At 43.9% G+C, this 11503-nt stretch overlaps 1 long non-coding RNA gene across 1 annotated transcript; it reads left to right on the forward strand.

The window, feature by feature from the left end:
- Positions 1 to 296: 296 nt before the first annotated feature.
- LOC125163411 (uncharacterized) lies at positions 297 to 5608 on the forward strand. The gene is made up of 3 exons (XR_007151451.1): positions 297 to 426; positions 2195 to 2301; positions 5540 to 5608. It is a non-coding gene; the product is annotated as an uncharacterized LOC125163411 (long non-coding RNA).
- Positions 5609 to 11503: the final 5895 nt, after the last annotated feature.

Here is an 11503-nt window from a genome sequence, read left to right on the forward strand (position 1 = left end):
CCCGATCTTCCAGTTACCTGGACAGAGTCTATGGTCTCTAAGAAACGGGCCCCAACAGAACGTTCTGAAGCCTTCATCCTGGCTGATTTCCCGCCCTCGCGCTCGTGGACCATCTGTTTCACTGCACATCCTTCAAAAGGCTGTTTTTATCCATCTCCTGGCCTACTCTCCGGTTGTCTTATCCCTCAACCAACGACTGCAGCAGCCCAGCCCCACCTCGTCCTCAGTGCATCTGGAGTCAGAGCCCCGGCCTTTAATTCCATTTCTATCCTCTCTCTTTGCACATTAGGGTCTACAGGCAACTTCCGGGAACGTCCGTTTCCTCACCGGTACGTGGAGATCAGAGCCCCAGCTTCCAGGGTTTGTCGTGCTGGATCATGGTGTGGGTGCTCGACACGGATTTATTACTCTGATGAATGAATGAAGGTATGTATATTCGCCAATGTGTGAACCATGTACCACTTCGTGCTAACCATCAGCATATGCCTCCATTTATTCCGTTTTGTGCCCCAACCTGAGTAATGCCCTTTACCCTCACTCACCAATCAAAAGGTCATCCATCCTTTAAGACTAAGGCGCTGTGGTCTGAATGTTTTGTGTTCCCCCGCCAAAACTTCATGTGTTGAAATCCTCACCTCGAAAGGTGACTACATTCGTAAGTGGGGATTTGAGAAGTGATTGGGTCATGGACGTGGAGCCTCACAATGGAATTAGTGTCCTTATAAAAGAGACTCCCCAGAGTGCGCTAGTCCCTTCCCCATGTGAGAAGTCCCGGAAGCAGGTTCTCACCAGACCCCCACCCATGCCGGCACCCTGATCTCAGACCTCCGGCCTCAAGAACTTGAGAAGTAAATGTCTGTTGTTTACAAGGCGCCCAGTCTGCGTGATCTTGTTACGGCGACTCAAAGGGGACTACGGCATTAGGTAACTTTGTCCACTTTTCCAGCCAGTACTAAACAGCCTTCTTCATCCTCCTATTGTGCATTCTGAAGCGGTCGCTTGGATAGGTACCAGCCCTGTGAACGTGAGCCAAGTTCATCCGTCTCCGATGCCAGCTCGGGCGCTCAGCCTGCCCTGATGATTCCAGCCTGGTGAAGGCTGGCCTCCTACTGACAGACGGCTAAATAGGTGTGCAGTCTTGGGCAGGTTCTGAGGCCCAGATCCCCAACCATAGCGAGAGGTAATTCCTAGGTCGTGGAGTGTTCCAGGCCAGCTGAAGAAAAGGCAAACAGGAAACGGTTTGCTCCTCAACCCTTTGTCATCCGTTCCCCCGCTACACAGCCTATTAATGCCCTATCACCTTCTTGAGGGCAAAGATCAGGTCTTACAACTCAGGGCACAATTGTATGCAAATACATTCAGATTGGCTGCCAATTTGTGGGGTTGGACAAATTTGCAGAATAGCATGTCCAGAAGGAGCATTTGGTTCTAACCTAGGCATGTTTTCAGCCACCACACAACAGTAATTTATTTTACATCCATTATGTCTGGACACTTTGTCATGAAAACATGAAGAAACGGAGTCCTTGATCTCAGAACATCCTGTGAAGTAGTGGAAAGCACGATGTGTGCGTTCCTTTGCTCGCAAGTGCCCAGCATCTTTACGAACGTGGACGTCACCGTGTGAACGTGGATAAATCCCTCCCTCCCTGAACCTTGGTCACCTAATCCGTAAAATGGATGAATAGTGCCTTCTTCACACAGTGGCTGAGAAGCTCAGGTAAACCGAGAGCAAGAGAGTATGGGCCAACTGCAAACATTGTATCACAGGTCAGCAAACTACAGCCCACAGGACAAATCTGACCAGCCACTTGTCTTCATAAAGGAAATGTACGGGAACACAGCCAGGCCCGCCATTCACATTTTATCTATGGCTGCTTTAACACCCCCCAGGTCAGCACCACCACGGGTGACTGTGAGAGAGCCCGTATGGCTGGCAAAGTCTAAAATGCTTGCCATCTGGCCCTCTGCGGAAAAAGATCGCCAACCCCTACTTTACATAAAGGTACTATTATAATTATGAAGATTGTCGTCATGACTGCTTCCAGAGGGACACTGCGATACAGCGACAAAAGCTCAGGGTTTGTAGACAACAGTCTTAGATTCCAATGCCGTCTCTACCACTTTAGGAGGTATATGGCTTCAGACATGGCTTACCCCTATCACAGTATACATCTTTGGTTCATTTCTATAGACTTGGCATCTGATTCTCACAATAACCCATGACGAAGACACACGTGTTTGGAGAACGCTGGTTTCTTTGCAGAACTTGGCAGAGTCTTCAGCGTCCAAGGAAACGCTGTGAGTGTCTAAATGTGGGGCGGAGTGTATTCTGTCTCTAATCTAGTTGACTTTGGAATCGTTTTCAGTGAAGCCCCACGGAACGGGTGTAGGACACGCTAATCTCGTGTAAAGGCTTTTCATTTACTGAGTTCTTGAGAGGGGGAGTGTGGTCCTCATATTGTTCCCACGTTCGCTAGTAAAAGACCAAAGACTGGAATCCAGACCTCTTGGTTCCTTGCTTTGTCATATAATGCCTCTGATACGGATCCATTCCAGCAATGGTTAAGACCTGTCTCTCGAGCTGGAAGTGCTGACTTCAAAGTCCAGTCCACACTTTACTACTTGAATCGCTTTGGGTGAGACACGTGATCTGTGTGTGTGTTTCTTCCCCAGGACATGAGAAGGTTAGCAGCACCTGCCATATGCTCAGTGCCAGAAGTAACTTTGTCAGTGTTTGCATGTAACCCAGGGCCCAGGATATAGTAGGTGCTTGATTGACATTGGCTGGGTTTCTTCATTGATTGACTCATTTACATAAAAAATATTCATTTAGGGGGCACCTGGGTGGCTCAGTCAGTTAAGCGGCCGACGTCGGCTCAGGTCATGGTCTCACAGCTCGTGAGTTCGAGCCCCGCGTTGGGCTCTGTGCTGACAGCTCGGAGCCTGGAGCCTGCTTCAGATTCTGTGTCTCCCTCGCTTTCTGCCCTAGCCCACTCGCTTTCTGTCTCTGTCTCTCTCTCAAAAAAAAAAATAAATAAATAAAAATAAAAAAATATTTATTTACTGTCTAGTCTGTATCAGTAAGAGTAATAAAAAAATAATACTTTATATTGCAAAGATCCTTAAAGTGTGTCTCCAGGCTTCTCATCTACCTGAACATCCTCATCTGTATTCCATGCCTCACTTGTGTTTGATCTTGATTATCTGCACAGATAAAAACGCAGATTCTCCTAGATACTGTCTGCTGTCTCTCAGACCTGAGTTTATTTGTACGCTTTTCTTTGCATGAAGTGCCCCTCCCTGGCCATCAGCCGGAGAAGCCTCCACGCATGCGTCAATGTTCACTTCAAGTATCACCTCTTCCATGAAGCATTCCCTGGTTGTCCCTGCCTTATGGATTCCTTTTTCTGTTGTCCTGAGCTTCCCCTGAAGCTTCTCAAAAGGAATAGCTTTCTCTTCTCCCACGGCCCACGTACTAACACAGGGCACACACGCAGGGTGCAGGTTCCCTTTTTCTCTTGCTGTTTCAAGAGACCATTCCTCCCGTCTGTCAACATCTCCGTCAGAGCCCCATCAAAATGCATGCCCTCGGATGCTATTACCCCCATCCTTCTTTGTGGCAGTCGTCAACCACGACCCAGTCACTTCTCTTCACTCCTGGAAGAAGTTGACACGTGGTCACCAGCTCTCTCTCCATCATCTCTCCTGATCACCATTTTTGTTGATTTCAATACAACTGATGGCGGAATCAATGACCCGAGCCATGAGGATACTCGTCAGTTTTCACTTCCCCCCCTGCCTCACCGTCTGTTCTGTGTTGAACTCACTGCAGTGAGGATGTTATTCCCACCACTACGATGAAACTGCCATTGTCAGAGTGACTGGCAAACCCTCAGCCCGGCAGAACCAATGATGCCAACACAATCCTTACCGTAGAGTCTCAGGATAAAGTGACAGGATTGATCACTCCATCCCTCCGGAAACATTTTCTTATTTGGTGCTTGGGAAATCACTACCTCTTGGCTTTCTCCCATCTCCTGAGGAAGAAGTCTGTTCTCATCAGATTCCTTTGCTGCCCACTCCTTCTCCACCACCCATAAATATTGGTATATTCTGGGCTTGGCCTTTTCACTCTTCCCCTTTTTAACCACGCACTCTTCCTATGTAAGCATCCCCATGATTTTCGATACCATATACGTGCCCATAACTCTCACATTTATATCTTTAACCAGGACGGCTTCCAAGTTCCAGACTCATGCATCCAACTGCCCACCTGACAGCTAATTGATCAGGTCAAAAACACTGATTGCTTTTTCTTATCCTTTGTTCCCCATCAATTAGTAAGTCTCTCCAGTTACTTCCAACATATCTTGTGCATCCGACCACTTCTCAACCACACCAATCACTGCACGTCAGTTCAAGCCACCACCGTCCCTTCCAGATACCACGGCAGCCTCCATTCTAGCTCCTCTCCTGTTTTCATTTGAACATATAAGTCAAATCATGACACTCCCCCTTGACAATTCCAATAAAGGCACTCAATCATGCCACAAGCAAAATTTAGGCTCTCTTAATATGGACAGTGTCCTCCATGTTGGGGAACCTGCCGGTACCCGATTTCATCTCCTACCACATGGTCCACCCAGTCCGTCCCGATGGCTTGAATTATTGCTGTTCCTGTAATTCAGAAACACATCTGCCTCAGGACCTTTGCACTCACTGTGTCCTCAGCCTCCCTACTCACTACTTAGAAGTCTCTGATCCTTCGTTTCATCAGACATTCTCAAAGGTTTCCTCCTCAGAGGGGCCTTCTTTCCTTAAGACAAACACACTGGCCCTCCTCGCTCTTATTAGGGTCTGTCCCCGTACCCTGCTTTCTTTTCCTTCAAATCATTTCTCTCCAAGTACGATTACATTATTTATCTACTTGATTATTTATTGCCTCTTCACTGTACTTAAATAAGTTCTATGAAAAACAGAGACTGTTTCACTTGAACTATGTTAACACCAACAACTAAATTAGCTCTTAGTGGGTGCTCAATATATATTTGTCAAGAAAAAAAAATAATACTAGCCAACTGTGCACCAGCAACATTTACAGTGCAGATTGATAGCCATTACAACACTGTACTGGGCATGGCCATTTTTTTTTAATTTTACTATTATTATTATTTTGTATTTCGAGAGAGACTGAGTGCGAGTGGGGGAGGGGTAGAGAGAGAGAGGGAGACACAGAATCCGAAGCAGGCTCCAGGCTCTGAGCTATCAGCACAGAGCCAGATGTGGGGCTCGAACTCACGAGCTGTGAGATCATGATCTGAGCCAAAGTTGGACACTTAACTGAATGAGCCATCCAGGCATTTTTAATGGTCATGGTCACTTTTAATGTGTGTGTTCCTCATTTCAGGGCAAGCATGGGACTGTGACCTATTCATCCCCCCATGCCTTTGGTAGGTTATGGAAGGAGTTAGGTAATCAGTACATATGCGATAAACGAAGTTACATTTACTGATTGCTATGTTTTGTATGATTTTAGTCTCAGCAATCCAATAGGAGATTCGCAGACATTATTATTATTTCAAGTTTGCAAGAGAAGAAAAATACCGGGGCGCCTGGGTGGCGCAGTCGGTTAAGCGTCCGACTTCAGCCAGGTCATGATCTCGCGGTTCGCAAGTTTGAGCCCCGCGTCAGGCTCTGGGCTGATGGCTCAGAGCCTGGAGCCTGTTTCTGATTCTGTGTCTCCGTCTCTCTCTGCCCCTCCCCCGTTCATGCTCTGTCTCTCTCTGTCCCAAAAATAAATAAATGTTGAAAAAAAAAATTAAAAAAAAAAAAAAAGAAAAACACCAAGGAAAGAGAAATGTGCCACTCGGAGCCATATAAAAGAGAGGGAATGGGACAGCGTGGAAAGTGCCAGATAAAGCTGCAGATATAGGTTCCAGCCAGATGGGGAAGCACTTTGAATACCATGCTTGGAAATTTGGATTTTATGGTGTAATATATTGCAAAACAGTTGCACATATTACCAGCATAATAATCATACTCAGTTTCTCAGACTCTGTAACAATTCTCGGTCCAAACTCTCCATTTATGGCATCGCAACAATCCACTCAGCTGAACGACTGGCACATCCCTCACCTCCGCGGTACTGGGGGGCTAGCCAAGTACTCCCCTCACTGAATTCCCACGAAACTCTCAGGGGCGTCCATCTGTGCGAGGTCTGAAAAATTAAATCCGTCATGAATATCCTCTTTCATGAACCTCTACTCAGCATTTACTGATTAATCCATCCAGCCATCCGTACCTCCACTCATCTGGTTATTCGTGTTTATTGAGCACCTATCCTCAGCCGGGGACTGTGCTAGAGGTTGTTTCCAAAATGGCTTTACCTAGAAAAATATATTAATAAATACTTGACTATTTCAGAGACATGGAAGTCTTTATTCGAGTCAGAGCCACCTCTTCTATGGCATTGTATAATTTATAAAGATGTTTTAAATATAACTGACTCACTCACTATGCGCAACTTATGAAGTGCTCACTATGAGCTCAGCATCGGGTATGGAAAGATGCATTCAGGGGCACCTGGGTGGCTCAGTTGGTTAAGCGGCCGACTTCAGCTCAGGTCATGATCTCACAGTCCATGGGTTCGAGCCCCGCGTCGGGCTCTGTGCTGAGAGCTCAGAGCCTGGAGCCTGCTTCGGATTCTGTGTCTCCCTCTCTCTCTGCCCCTCCGCTGCTCATGCTCTGTCTCTCTCTTTCTCAAAAATAAAGGAAAACATTTAAAAAAAGAAAAGAAAGGAAAAGAAAAGAAAAGAAAAGAAAAGAAAAGAAAGAAAAGAAAAGAAAAGAAAAGAAAGAAAAGAAAAGAAAAGAAAAGAAAAGAAAAGAAAAGAAAAGATGCATTCAAACCCCCTGACTTCTAGGAGCAGGTGGGTGGAGCCTGGGTTGGAGTGTAAGATGAGAAAAGGGCGGGTCTTACAATGCAGCCTTCACAACAGCCTCAGGTGGGAGACACCCTCATCATCACCCACACTTCACAGAAGAGGACACTGAGAGTCCCCAGCTTCACCAGAAGCCAATGGCTGTTTGTCAATGGCAGCACCAGAATATGAATACTATTCTCAGTTGATAACCTGATACAAATCTTATTTCCCTTCCTCTTTCCTTCCTTTCCTAAGCAATTTAATCCTAAAGTCACGAGGTGGCACAGGGCAACGTGGACATTCACATCTGGCTGGGGAGAGCCCTCGTGACCCAGAGCGGTGTTTTGAAGCAATGACTTGTCTCCGTGATGTCTGAGGCCTCAACAGAGGTCAAATAAGAGCTGGAGGTGATTGGGTAGCTGAAGGTTGGAACCAGCTGAAGACTAGGTCACCTGCAAAGGACATTGGGACATTGGAAGTTAATGCTCACTGTCAACTGGGGACTCAGCTATGGTTCTTGGTCAGAATATCTACACATGGTTACTTCATATGGTCTCCCTCCTTCCCTAGGATATGGTGGCCAGGTTCTAAGAGTGAGCATCCGGGGCACCTGGGTGGTTCAGTCGGTTGAGCGTCCGACCTCAGCTCAGGTCATGATCTCTCAGTCCGTGGGTTCCAGCCCTGCGTCGGGCTCTGTGCCAACAGCTCAGAGCCTGGAGCCTGCTTCGGATTCTCTGTCTCCCTCTCTCTCTGCCCCTCCCCCACTCATGCTCTGTCTCTCTCTCAAAAATGAATAAATGTTTATAAAACAAAAAAGTGAGCATCCCAAATCCACCAGGAGGAAGTTATATTGCTTTTTATGACCTGACTGGAAGATACTTGTCATCAGTTCCTCCATAGTCACAGACTCATCAATATAAAAAACAAACAAACAAACAAACAAAACAAACCTGGATCCCACCTCTCATTGGGAGAGGACTCAGCAACACATTGTAAGGCTAGCATGTGGGTGCAAGAGCTTTATGAAGCCATCTTGGAAAGCGCAAGCTGTCACAGATACCATAGAAGAACACAATATCAATTTTCAGATATTCCTGCTAAAAATGTGTAATATGAAATCATGAGGTCATTGTAGGCAAATCAAACTTGAGGCACATTGTAAAAAGCTGGCCCTCAGTATTCAAATATGTCAAGAGCATGACCTTCAGGAACAGAGGAAGAATTATTCCAGCATGGAATAGGTTAAAGAGATATCATGACTAAAGGCAATGGGTGATTCTGAATTACACCTTTTTACCATAAAGGACCTTATTGGGGACATTTGAAAAACTTTAATGGAATTTGAAGATTAGATGGTAACATTGTATTAGTTACTTTCCTGATTTTGATAAGATTGTTTTGGTTATGTGGAAGAATGTTCTTGTTTAGAGGAAATAAATACTAGATGTCAAGATTGCTGAATAAAATAATCTCTTCTGTTTTTGATTAACCAAAGCAACAGCTAGATGCCCAAGGCCATTTCCCCTCAAACCATCAAGGCAATTAAGTCTATCTTTCTTCACACCAAATGGAACTGTGTACAAAATCTCCACTTTCCTTTGGACATGCAACAATCAAGGAGCAGGGGAAAATTAAATCAAAACCTTAGTGCATATGCTTTCTATTGGATTCTTTTGTTTTGTTTTGTTTTGTTTTGTTTTTTACTTGAAAGAAAACTAGTGGCTACCTCGTGCTCTTGTAAGAAAGAACAAAGCCTTTCTCCTAAATAATTCACACTATGTATTGACTAAGATCACAGCAGGTCCTTTAGAGTAATCAATCCATAATGTGTCATAATAAGGATTTGCTGAAGGATACACACAGAGTCAGGAATTTTAAGCAATCTATTTGTGTGATTTTCTATTTAGAACTTCTGCTATTCAAGTCAAGATTCTCTTTAGACTTTTTCAACTCTTGAAAATCATCGGGTTATGATGGATAAATCTGGCTCTTAATTGTTCATTAAATTACTTGTTCTCATAAAGCCATAAAATCTAACAATCTTTCAAAAAGAAGAAAATATTATCAAGTATTAAAAACTGCTTAAAAATAGTAATAATAATTTTTAAAGTCTCCATTCCAACATATTCACATATATATATATTTTTTCCAGGTGTTGCCTGCATAAAACATCCTATAAACGTGAAGTTTTCTAATATCCACATCATTCATTTAGATTGTTTTTTACTTACTGCTTCATCCATTCATCTCATCGCCCTCTTGCAGACTGTTTTGCTCAGACTTCTCTCTCAACACAAACCTTACCCCTGATTCAAACATGTCCTTCCCAAATGACCCCCACTCCCTTACAGTGATCTCTTCTTCCTCTAAACATTTGTGACTTTGAATGCATCTCTCCCCGGTGATGCTTGTCAGGTATTATCAGTGCGGGGAGTTCTTTTCTCTCCATCTAGGGTTCTGCATATGGCTATATACATGAAAATTAAACCAAATTTAATTAAATTTAGCGGTCTGTCCCTCAATTACACTCACCACATTTCCCCCACTCAAGAGCCTGCGAGACTATAGTGCCTACTTTCTTGGACGGTGCACACCAAGAATACTTCTGTCCTTGCAAAATTTCTAATGGACAGCGCTGTTCCAGATTATGAACCCCTCAAAGTCCTAGTTAATATGTCTGTCTTGCAATTCCAGGTAGAGGTAAAGGTGTAAAGAGAGGACATTTTCATTCAGAGGACAAATTGGCACTTTTGAGAATCATCTGGTAATATTCAGTACGTGTGAGAATATACATTCTTTGCCAATTCCACTTTTTCATTTCCATGTGTAGAGTCTAGAAAAAAACTCATGCTCATATGCATTAAATGACACGCCCCAAAAGTTCACAGCAACATTGCTTATATAAGCAGTAAGTTAGGAAATAAAATCTAAATGCCCATCAATGAGCAAACAAAATGAGGGATAATCATAGGAGAGACTACTACACAGAACTTAGAATAAATGAAATGATTTCTATTTGTATCAAGCTAGAAGATGCAAAAATATATAATAATCAGTAAAAAATAAAATGTTATTGAAGTGTAAACCCTTGTTTTGTTTTTTTTTTCTTTTTCTTTTTCTTTTTTGCAGTGTAAGGGCCTGATTAAGCTTTGATTGTTTAGGCATCCACTTCAAGGACCCCTGTCTCCAATACACCCACTGCCAGCCACAGAACCAGATAAAGGGCCAGGCCTCCTTCCGCTCATTGAGGATACTTTGTTTTAGAGATTGTGGTTGACTGAGATAATGTAGATAACTGACCATTAATTTCAAATTAACCAATAAAGAATAAGTCCATGAAGCCCTAGGCTCCACCCTCAACCCCAATAAAAGCAGAACCCCGGGCCTACATGCTCTCTCTCTTGGGGTCAACCTGGCCCAATCATGTCTGGGAACAAATTAGATGGCAATACTCCTTTCTTGGGGTGGATGTGTGTGGAGCTCAGAGGGCATGTGCTGGGAGCTTCCCTTCCTCCCACAGAAACTCTTTCTTCCAAGGAACTGAATGTGGATGTTTAATATATAAACAATGCAGAAAGAGACTCAAGTAAGGACAGAGATGATGTCACTGCACATCTTAATTGGTCTGCAATGACAATGCCAGATTTTATTGAGCCCATTGATCCTGGAAGACAATGAAATATAAGATATCACCCTCTCCTTTTGTATTTCAAGAGAAGGCTAACTGTAAACACACACACACACACACACACACACGCACACACAAACACACACTTTATTCTGTATTACTTAGACAAGACTCACATCTGCATCCTTTATTTACCAAAGACAAGGCCAGACACAGACTCTCTATATTTCCATTTTGCCTCATAAATGAAGAGCTAAGTCTAGTACAAGGCAAAGTTGAGATCCAAGATGGTGTACAAATTCACACGCTTTTCCTTCTGTAAACCTTCATTAAAGTGAGATGTTAGATATCTTAAAGGATTCTTAATCTAACGTTCCTAAAATCTGAGAAGACTAAAGAATTATCCTGTGTTTTTATGAAAATTTATTATCTTTGTGATCATGACTTTCTCTGGGAAAAGATACAGAGCTTGCATCAGATTTTCAGGAATGTTTATGGATCTTTGTAGAAGCTGGGGGACTTCCGGAATGGCAAATCAAGGATCTTCCTTCCACCCCTTCCCCAGCGAAACAACAATTTCGCTGGTGAGAATTATTTTAAAAAAACATTTAAGAGAAGAATCTGGGGAAGGGCGCCTGGGTGGCTCAGTCCATTAAGCATCTGACTTCAGCTCAGGTCATGATCTCGTGGTTTGAGTTTAAGCCCCACGTTGGGCTCTGTGCTGACAGCTCCGAGCCTGGAGCCTGCTTCGGATTCTGTGTCTCCTTCTCTGCCCCTCCCACTCTCACGCTCTGTCTCTCTCTCTTCTCTTAAAAATAACTAAACATTAAAAATAATTTTAAAAAAAGAAAGAGAGAAGACTGGGGAGATGGCAGAGTAGGAAGCACCAGGAGTCTCCTTTCCCACCTAGACAGCAATGGCATCAGATAGAATCTGTCTGATGTAACTA

Source organism: Prionailurus viverrinus, chromosome B1, assembly GCF_022837055.1.
Source record: "Prionailurus viverrinus isolate Anna chromosome B1, UM_Priviv_1.0, whole genome shotgun sequence".
Taxonomy (NCBI): Eukaryota; Metazoa; Chordata; class Mammalia; order Carnivora; family Felidae; genus Prionailurus; species Prionailurus viverrinus.